This window comes from Grampus griseus (genome assembly GCF_964374135.1).
Source record: "Grampus griseus genome assembly, chromosome: 17".
Lineage (NCBI taxonomy): Eukaryota > Metazoa > Chordata > Mammalia > Artiodactyla > Delphinidae > Grampus > Grampus griseus.
In genome coordinates, this window is record NC_139011.1 from 46,481,120 (window position 1) to 46,492,655 (window position 11,536).

An 11,536-nucleotide genomic window follows, 5' to 3' on the forward strand; every position below is an offset into this window, starting at 1 on the left:
CATAGCCCAGAACTCCTGAGGAAGAGATTCTGGTTGGCCATAATATCACCCTTCAAGTCCTTTGTGGATTATGGGGATATGGACATGAGGTACTGAATTTCTAAAACAGCAACAACAACAACAATATCGACAACAGCAATAATAACTAAGACTTATAGGTTAAGAATCCGCCTGTGAATGCAGGGGGCACGGGTTCAAGCCCTGGTGCGGGAAGATCCCATATGCTGCGGAGCAACTAAGCTCGTGCACTACAACTACTGAGCCAGCTCTCTAGAGCCTGCAAGCCACAACTACTGAGCCCGCGTGCCACAACTACTGCAGCCCACGTGCCTAGAGCCTGTGCTCCACAGCAAAGAGAAGCCACCGCAATGAGAAGCCCACACACCGCAACAAAGAGTAGCTGCCTCTCGCCGCAACTAGAGAAAGACCGCGCACAGCAACGAAGGCACAATGCAGCCAATAAATAAATTAATTAATTAATTAAAAAAAAACAAACAACAACCTAACACTTATATAATGCTTGCTACGTGTCAGGGACTCTTCTAAGCAATTTCCATAGAGTAAATCACTTAGTACACCAACACTATGCAATAGATGCTATTATCACTCTAACTTTGCAGATGTAGAAACTGAGGCACAGAGATGTTAATTACTTGTGTAAGGTCCCACAGCTCTTAAGAGGCATAGCCAGCAATTGAACAAAGGAAATTATATTGCTATATTCTGAATCAGTTCAACTGTTCTCATGAAGTAATAGAGTACTGAGAGATGGAGTGTGAATGATTTGGCACCACTCAGCACACTTTTATATGAAGAGTTATTTTATACGTGAGCAAGGATATCTTTTAAAGAAGTTCAGTCGAGCGATCTTAAAGTGTTGATGTGTCTCTTTAATAATAGTGTCTGTTAGGAATAATTTAAACTTTATGGAACTAACTCCATTGGCTATAATTTGCTTTTTCTTTTACATATGAACATTTTAATTCGGCATTTATTGACTGTCTATGATGTGAATCGCTCTTTGGTATGTAGTATTGGACACAAGCTCTACATTGCTATCTACAGAATAAATAAGCTCTACACTGCTGTCTACAAAAGTGATGACTAAAGTCTTTATATACATCATGATGATTTAAGTCTTTATATACATCATTTTTGTCGTTTAGAAATCTTCCTTATTATAATAACAACTTGGAATTGGAATATAATTGGCAATAACTGATCTGATTCTAGAAGAAAAATATGGGGCTTTGGCACCCAATGGAGTTAAAAGTCTCCTTCTTCATTAATCTATGTGCATGACCTCTTTGGTATTTTGTAATCTCAGTGAGTCTCATTTCCTTCATCTATTAAATAGTGAAAATAATACTTTTCTTAAGGCTGTTAGGAGAATTAAATAGGATAATGTGCATAAGATTATACCCAATAAGTATTAGTTTTCTTTCTCAAAGTAAAATATTTGGGCCTTGCCAATTTTAGTCTAAGTGAGAATTATCAACTTTATGATTGTCAAAGCTGGGTTATGAATTAGTGAAAAATGACTTAAAAACTGTGTAGCCATGCTGTTGTTTCAAATGTGATCTCTATGCAGACATGGGCCATATCTGTTTTGTTCAACAGTGCCTAGGACAATGAAAGTGATAATAATATACCTACTATCACCTTAGACTGTGGAAGGATGTTATGGCCAGTAGAAGACTGCAATTCTTGGGTGAAAAGTGTGCAGAATTCTCTAATGTGCTCATTTCAAGTTTTTGTTTTATCAAAGTTACAAGTTCATGTTTAAAAATCATTATAGTTCACAAAGGTAAAATTATGACAAAAGTACAGGATTTTAAAAAATATTTGCAGCCAATATTCTGATAACTCTCTGAATCTAAACTGAATCTCTAAACTCTTAGACTGTAGTCTAAATAGCAGTAGTATTTTCTTTCACCTATTTAGAAAATTAAAATATTATTAAAGAAGCCATATACAACTGAATATGTTGGATGGAAGATATTTTATTTCAAGCATAATTAGGTATTAACTTAAGTTTATTCCTTTTAGTAGATTTAGTGAAAACTTAGTCATCTGATTGAATGAATATATCAATCTTCTTTAAAAACTTATTATGAAATAAATAGATGAAAGAAGTATTAAAGTTGAAATAGTAACTTCTCACACATAAAAATGTTTTACATTCTACCAAATACAATATCATTAAGACAAGCTTGTGTTGTAATTATTATCTCTATTGAGATATGATGGGGCTAATAAATGATATTATAAAGGCAGGAAGATTCCAAAGAGAAAGGGAAGAAAAAAAGATGAGCTACTATGTTACCAAACCTACAAGTCAGGTAAGATACTTCTCTTCCCCTAGGAAGGAGTACTGGCCTGATGAGGGAAGGGGAATGGATGGTACAGCGAGAGCCTGGGTATATTATTCCAGTGAAAGAACTCCTCCTGGAAGAAAATACCTGGAATGAGGGGATGGTGGTAAGTGTTCTTCCCAACAATTACCATTTTAAAGATGGGAAAACTAAGTCTAAGAGTAGATTGACTAGCTTCAAGTATTACAAGTAAAAGGTGATAGAACTGGGAGTAAACCAGATGGTTTATTTCAGATTTATCAGAGGGCCCTTATTAATGAGGTACACGATATAGTATCCTAGAATCACAGTAAAACCAGGACCTATACATGTAAAAGTCAGAGCCGAATATCATAAATTTGCAGCTTTCTTTATATTTGCTTTGTGATGAGGTAATGAACTTATTAGAATAAAAGTATTGTATATATTTTTATTTAGTGAGTACTCAAATGGTGCATACATCTGAATTAAATGACTGAAATATCTCAGTTATTAAGAAGCTATCATTGGAGACGTAGCAGAGTGTACATATGTTTATGCACACAGATATTTAACAGAAACACAGTAAAGAGGTTCAATTATATTCATGCTGCAGTATGGAGGTTACCAGAGAGTTAATGAATGAGGAATTTAATCACTATTATTTTGTAGGGTGTAAATGATTGAGAAAAACTTACAGAAAGAGGTGATCTGAAGGTCAGTTCAAAGGAGAGAATGATTTTTAGCTGTTTCCAGAGAGCTTTTGGTACATTTTAGAGAGGGCTACAAAATCCAAGAATGAGAACCATGTCCCACCAGGACAACTGGTGGGTCTGCACATTTCAAAGAAGCAATAGCATGGTGAATGAAGTCTGTACCTCACTACACTCTGGGCAATAAAATGTTTTAAGAGTCAGGTTCCATAATATGAGTTTGTAACATCTTATCTATAATTTGTGGGTAGATGGGCAAAGGCTTGGCCTTAATCACACATATAAAAACACGTTAACAGGATCATGTTTGGTTTTAACCCCAGTCTCTATTTTAGTACCTGCATTGCTTATCCTTACTGAAACTTGCTTTCCTCATCCGTAAGGGAAGTACTTTATGAACTGTGACATACTAATTAATTTTAGTTTTGAATCATGGCTCTTCTTTAAGGTTTTCTTTGTTCTAGTTTAGTGTCATTTGAGGGTGAACACTGGACAAGGCACATATAGAAAAACACAGGGTATTTCCTGCCTCCCAGGAGTTTTAAGAAAAGAGAGAACAGTTTTTAGAGGCTTAGCACTTATTCCACCCTTGGATGTTTCCCTACTAACATGGTTTCTAAAATTACTCATCTGTGTGGAGCTCAATAAATATTTCTCCACTGACTAACATAAGACAGGCAGATCAAATAATTAGATGTAACACTTTCATTCGTACAATATAGCATGTTATCTTACACATGAAAATTGCAAAATAATGTTCAAAGAGTAACCAAACTGGCTTTTAGGATCTAGCTGTGTCAGTCAGTTTTGGTTTATTATCTCTCTCCTCTGCCTGCTGTATCTTGTATTTATTTATGTAATCTTCATGTATAACTTCTAAACTATAAGAGCTAGCCACTATGGCTTTGAATGTAATGAAGTCACAGAATGATTAAGGAATTGTTTTCTAATGCAACTCTCCCTAAACCTCAAAACATTAGAATAATTCTATAGTCCTCCATTTGTCTCAGTTACTGCTTAGAGCACTAATGCAGCAGGTTGTGTGCCTAGGCATTATGGGGTACTTGCTTTCACTGTTGAGCTTTCTAACACTACAAATAAAACATAGATTATTCAGAAAGTACAAAGGTTCAACATCTTCCCACAAAATCGTTGATGAAGTTATTTCATTAATTAGCTCTTAAAAACAAAACAACTGATAGCAACAGGATACCTATTGATTTATGAGATAAAAAATTTCCTTTGAAAAGATAAATATTGATGCCAATACACTGGTGATGAAGTGGAGCCTAGGGTGTGGGGATGAGGCCAGCTAGCAGGCATTGTCTGAGTCAGGACCTTGAGCTGGGTCAGGAGGAATAGACTTTATTGATCATTGATCCTGGGGGTGAATGACAACATCCTGTGAGATGTCTGAGTCAGTTCTGAAGTAGGTTCTCGTTCAAGTTGGGCAAACATGTAAGAGCAATATATAATTGCTTGGGCACCAGCCCAACCTGGAGTTGATGCTTAGGATGAGGTAGGTAGACAGAGACTAAAGGATCAATTTTTTAAACCAATGAGAAAATCGCTGAAGTTGCTCTACTCAGGGCAGGCGTTGCGGGGTGCAGAGTACAACTGAGGAGTGGTTTATCCTTAATTCTTAAGTGTGCTAAAAGTAGACGTGTAGTTTTATTATATGGTATTTTGGGTCAGTAATGATAGTCTTACATACATGTCTGCTTCTATATGTTACTTATACATTATATATATTACATATGTGTATCTATATATTACATTAGTTCATACATGTACATTGTATAAAATTTAGAAGAATCAAAAGGGGTATAGTGAAAAGTTAGTCTCTACTCCTCTCTATGCCTCCCAGCCACCAATTTCCCTCCTGGAAGGTGAATTACAATTGCCAGTCTCTCACTTCCTCCTTTCATGCTCTTTGTTCTAGCCGATTAATCTCCCCAAGCCCAAGGGCTCCTGCTCAGAAATTTTCCAGCTTCTGCATTTTCCTGTCTGGTTAAATTTAACTTTATTTACCTATCTTTCAAAGCCTCAATGTTTTATTTATTCTTCTTTAATTTCTTTTTTCCAGTTCTCCTAACAAGCTCCCTATGTCTCATTCCTACAGGTACTTGTTCTCACTTCTCATTCATGATCTTCTCTCTTCTCTAGTCTATCTGAAATTTCTGCTTCTTTGAGACTGAAGTCAGACCCTATTTCTTCTGACTGCTCCACCCACCCCCATTGATTTCCTTCTTCTCTGAACTCCTAGGCATCTACAAAGTGGGTTATGCTTCAATATCCCAAAATGATACCAAAATATGTTAAATAAAATATTAAGTTGCATTATTTGGCTGGAACTATATAAATCCAAAGAGGCAAAGAGGTTAGCTCAAAGCTATCAGCTGTTACAATTATCTTTGGTTAATGAAAAAAATTAGCATACAGAATTTTTCAAAATATGGTTCTTGCGGGGAAAGAGAAAAAGGAGTACTTGCTGGGGAGAAGTTGCAAACCACTAACTGTACACACATCTAGTACCTAACTATGTAGTCAAGTGGTTGAGAGCATGACCTTTGAAGTCAGGCACACCTAGGCTTGACACTCTCTGATCTTTTGGAGCCTTGGTTTCTCAACAAGGAAATGAGTTAGCAAGTAAAGCACTCAGCACAACGCCTACTGTATGGTAAATGTTCAATAAATGTTATGTGTTATTGTTGTTGTTGTTAAATCTTATTTGCTATTTTGTAAGGTTTGTCTCCTGTGTTGGGCAGAATAGTTGACCCTCTTGCCCCTCCAAATGTCCACATCCTAATCACCAGAGCCTCTGAATATTACCTTACATGGCAAAAGGGACTTTGCCGATGTGATTAAATCAAAGATATTAAAATAGGGAACTTATTCTGGATTATCAGGTAGACCCAGTATAATCACAAGGATCCTTTATAGACGGAAGACGAAGGCAGAAGATTCAGGGAAGAAGAATCCGTGTCAGAGTTAGAGTGATTTGATGTGAGAAGGAGTCAATGTGCTGTTCAGGCTATGAAGATGGAAGAAGAGCCAAGGAATACTGGCATCTAAAAAGAAGCTGGAAAACATAAAGGGATTGTCTCCCAGAGCCAGCAGAAAGGCTTTTAGCCCAGTAAGATCTGGTTCAGATTTGTGAGCCCTAGAATTGTAAGATAATAAGTTTGTGTTGTTTTAAGGCACTAAGGTAGTGGTAATTAATAAAGCATCAATAGGAAATGAGTGTACCTCCCCAGCTGAAGACCAATTTCGTAAAGCTCATAGTGTCCAGAGTAGTGTGGGATGGGAACATAAATGAAAAAATTGGGTTTACTGAGGGTTCCAGCAGAGAGGCACAGCAACTTGTAAATTGCCCTTTATAGTGAAGAAGAGGAAATCAGAGTTAGCTACAAGCCAGGTCTCTTTCTAAATGTGGATTTCCATTACAATATAAATTGAAAATACTGGGGAAATTCCCTATCTCACTGCCCGGGAAAGATGCCAACAGGCCATAAATTCACCTATACTCCAGTCAGGTTTTCCCCCTAAGTGTCCTTGCCTCCCTTACTTACTGCTAATTTACAAGATCAGTAATAATCACTATCACGCACTGGGTGCACAGTCTGTCTCAGGCATTGTGCTAAAGGTTTTGTACACATTATCATATTTAATCCTCACAAAATTCCCATGGTGGTAAAAAGAAATGTGGTACCTTGTTTTTCAAAGTTCAGGTCATGAGTCTCAGTGGAAATTGAAATCAGTTTGGTGAGGATTGACAAGGAATTTTTTTTTTTTTTTTTTTTTTTTTTTTTGCGTACATGGGCCTCTCCCGTTGTGGAGCACAGGCTCAGCAGCCATGGCTCACGGGCCCAGCCGCTCCGCGGCATGTGGGATCCTCCCGGACCAAGGCCTGAACCCGTGTCCCCTGCATCGACAGGCAGACTCTCAACCACTGCGCCACCAGGGAAGCCCCGACAAGGAATTTTAAACAATAAAATACAGTAGAAAAATACCAGTGTACTGCATAAAATGAATAAGTATATTTTCATAAAATTTGGTTTCAGTTATACATATAACAAAGACTCTCAAGTTACAGGTGAGTCTTAATTGATAAAATATATATGTATTGGGTTGTGTTGTAGAACATATTTCTTTTTTTTTTTTTTTCTTGCGGTACGCGGGCCTCTCACAGTTGTGGCCTCTTCCCTTGCGGAGCACAGGCTCCGGACACGCAGGCTCAGCGGCCATGGCTCACGGGCCTAGCCGCTCCGCGGCATGTCGGATCTTCCCAGACCAGGGCACGAACCCGTGTCCCCTGCATCGGCAGGCAGACTCTCAACCACTGCGTTACCAAGGAAGCCCTGTAGAACATATTTCTTATAGTGGGTTACATTAAAAAACTTTTAAACCCACCAGTAAAGTGGTTAAGAGTATAGGCGCTGGCAAAAAGGTTACCTTGGTTTAATCCTAGTTCTTTGTCTTACTAGCTCTGTGATCTTGAGTGGGTTACTTGTTCTCTCACAGAGTTACTTTGTCTCCTTGGGGCTCACCTCAAAGGGTCTTTTTGAGGATTAAATGGATGAATCTAAGTAAAGCAGTTTGAACGGTGCTTTAGTAGCAAACACTCAGTTACTGTTACTTTCCCAATGTTACCTGGTTAGCAAGTGGCAGAACTGGGCAGATTCCTGTTCTGTCTGATAAAGTTTAGTCTTGAGTTTGAAATCAAAGGTAATTTCAAGCTGACTTAGGTGTCCCGTCAAAACAAACAAAGAACAAAATAAGTCTGCCTTTACAATAATTTACCAGCAAATTAAAAAGATGGGAACCCTCATCTTCTCAGGAAGTTGGCCTATGTTGGCAGAGTCTTGTCTCTGAGAGAGTACAGGTTTCCTGTCTTGTTCTGCTCTGAGTTACAGGAGAAGAATATGTGGAAGGCACTAGGTTGTTTGACATATAGAACAAACTGGTGACTCACATAAAACTTTACCGTAGGATCACCATATAAATGTTTACATCTAAAAGGAATCAGGTAAAGGAGGAAATCATGGAAGAATCTGGAGGGAGGCCTTCAGCTAAAAGTTTGTGAGATGACTGCTTTTGTTATTGGTTGTATTTGTCTTTTGTTTTTTTCTGCTCTGTTTCCTCCCTCTGCTCCAGCAGGCAGCTGAGGCATTTTATCAATTTCTTAAAAAATTTTCTGATGCTACCTGGTATTACGTGATTTGAGTGTTGGTTGAAATATATAGCCAGGCTATACTGCTTTCACAGGCTCTGAAAATTTCAGAATTTAAGAAGCTAATGAGTTTCTTAAGTTATGCGTAAACCTTAGTTGCTGAAAATTATTCTGGGCCTTTAAAATGCTGATTTTTATATTCAGCCAACAGCCAATTTAAAAATGAATTCCATACTACCTCCAATTTGCTTGATTGTAGAGTAATTTTATATCTAGTTAAGGTTTTGTTGGAATATGTATTTCTAGATTTTACGGTTTGGAAAGTGTGTGAATCCAGCCTCTCTACCAGGATGTGGCAGGGAGTTAGCAGTGTTTTGAACCATCAGGGAAAGGAAGTAGATATATTCAGCACCCTGCCCCATCTCAACACATTCATTTTCTCATCTTAGTAGTGGTAATCTTTCATTTGTTATTTTGGTTTGAACGTTGTTTGTAGCATATGGCCCTAATGCCTTAGAGCCCTAAGTAGAAGGGAAAGTAGTGCTAATAATTCTCTGACGGAGACGTACCCCTTCTTCCCCCACTTCTTTGTTCTTGAAAGATATGATTTCTCTTTTATTATTTATTTATACTTTTTAAAAGAGCAGTTTGAGGTTCACAGCAAAATTGTGGGGAAGGTACAGGAATTTCCCTTATACTCACTGCCCCTGCACATGCATAGCCTCCTCTATTATCAGCATCCCCCGACCAGAGTGGTTCATTTATTACACCTGTTTAACGTACACTAACACATCATAATCATTCAGAGTCCATAGTTTACATCTGTTTACATGACATAGTTTACATTGCAGTTCATTCTTGGTATTACACATCTCACACCAGTCAGAATGGCCATCATCAAAAAATCTAGAAACAAAAAATGCTGGAGAGGGTGTGGAGAAAAGGGAACACTCTTGCACTGCTGGTGGGAATGTGAATTGGTACAGCCACTGTGGAGAACAGTATGGAGGTTCCTTAAAAAACTACAAATAGAACTACCATATGACCCAGCAATCCCACTCCTGGGCATACACCCTGAGAAAACCATAATTCAAAAAGAGTCATTTACCAAAATGTTCATTGCACCTCTATTTACAATAGCCAGGAGATGGAAACAACCTAAGTGTCCATAATTGGATGAATGGATAAAGAATATATGGCACATATATACAGTGGAATATTACTCAGCCATAAAAAGAAACGAAATTGAGCTATTCGTAATGAGGTGGATGGACCTAGAGTCTGTCATACAGAGTGAAGTAAGTCGGAAAGAGAAAGACAGATACCGTATGCTAACTCATATATATGGAATTTAAGAAAAATCATGTCATGAAGAACCTAGGGGTAAGACAGGAATAAAGACACAGACCTACTAGAGAATGAACTTGAGGATATGGGGAGGGGGAATGGTAAGCCATGACAAAGTGAATGGCATGGACATATATACACTACCAAACGTAAAATAGATAGCTAGTGGGAAGCAGCCGCATGGCACAGGGAGATCAGCTCGGTGCTTTGTGACCACCTAGAGGTGTGGGATAGGGAAGGTGGGAGGGAGGGAGACGCAAGAGGGAAGAGATATGGGAACATATGTATATGTATAACTGATTCACTTTGGTATAAAGCGGAAACTAACACACCATTGTAAAGCAATTATACTCCAATAAAGATGTAAAAAAAAAAAAAGAACACTTGAACAATTGTATTTTTTGTTTTTGTTTTTGATATTTTAGTTTAAAATTTATTTCCTGCCCCCAATCATCCATTAAGCCCCCAGGAGAAGGAAAAGTGGATGTGACTAGAAATAGAGAGAAACTTTCTTCACGACAATAGCCATGGCAAGCTTAGGCACTTTTGGTGAAATCTCTCTGTGAAGTACTGGCAGAGGAATAAAAGTCAAACTGACACAGAAGTATTGCTTTTCTTTTTTCTTTTACATCTATATTGCAGTATAATTGCTTTACAATGGTGTGTTAGTTTCTGCTTTATAACAAAGTGAATCAGTTATACATATACATATGTTCCCATATCTCTTCCCTCTTGCGTCTCCCTCCCTCCCACCCTCCCTATCCCACCTCTCTAGCTGGTCACAAAGCACCGAGCTGATCTCCTGTGCTATGTGGCTGCTTCCCACTAGCTATCTATTTTACGTTTGGTAGTGTATATATGTCCATGCCTCTCTCGCTTTGTCACAGCTTACCCTTCCCTCCCCATATCCTCAAGTTCATTCTCTAGTAGGTCTGTGTCTTTATTCCTGTCTTACCCCCAGGTTTTTCATGACATTTTTTTTTCTTAAATTCCATATATATGTGTTAGCATACGGTATTTGTCTTTCTCTTTCTGACTTACTTCACTCTGTATGACAGACTCTAGGTCTATCCACCTCATTACAAATAGCTGAATTTCATTTCTTTTTATGGCTGAGTAATATTCCACTGTATATATGTGCCACATATTCTTTATCCATTCATCCGATTATGGACACTTAGGTTGTTTCCATCTCCTGGCTATTGTAAATAGAGGTGCAATGAACATTTTGGTAAATGACTCTTTTTGAATTATGGTTTTCTCAGGGTGTATGCCCAGGAGTGGGATTGCTGGGTCATATGGTAGTTCTATTTGTAGTTTTTTAAGGAACCTCCATACTGTTCTCCACAGTGGCTGTACCAATTCACATTCCCACCAGCAGTGCAAGAGTGTTCCCTTTTCTCCACACCCTCTCCAGCATTTATTGTTTCAAGATTTTTTGATGATGGCCTTTCTGACTGATGTGAGATGATATCTCATTGTAGTTTTGATTTGCATTTCCCCAATGATTAATGATGTTGAACATTCTTTCATGTGTTTGTTGGCAGTCTGTATAACTTCTTTGGAGAATTGTCTATTTAGGTCTTCTGCCCATTTTTGGATTTCGTTGTTTTTTTTTTGTTGTTGTTATTGAGCTGCATGAGCTTCCTATAAATTTTGGACATTAATTCCTTGTCACTTGCTTCATTTGCAATATTTTCCCCCATTCTGAGGGTTGTCTTTTGGTCTTGTTTATGGTTTCCTTTGCTGTGCAAAAGCTTTGAAGTTTCATTAGGTCCCATTTGTTTATTTTTGTTTTTATTTCCATTTCTCTAGGAGGTGGGTCAAAAAGGATCTTGCTGTGATTTATGTCATAGAGTGTCCTGCCTATGTTTTCCTCTAAGAGTTTGATAGTGTCTGGCCTTACATTTAGGTCTTTAATCCATTTTGAGCTTATTTTTATGTATGCTGTTAGGGAGTGATCTAATCTC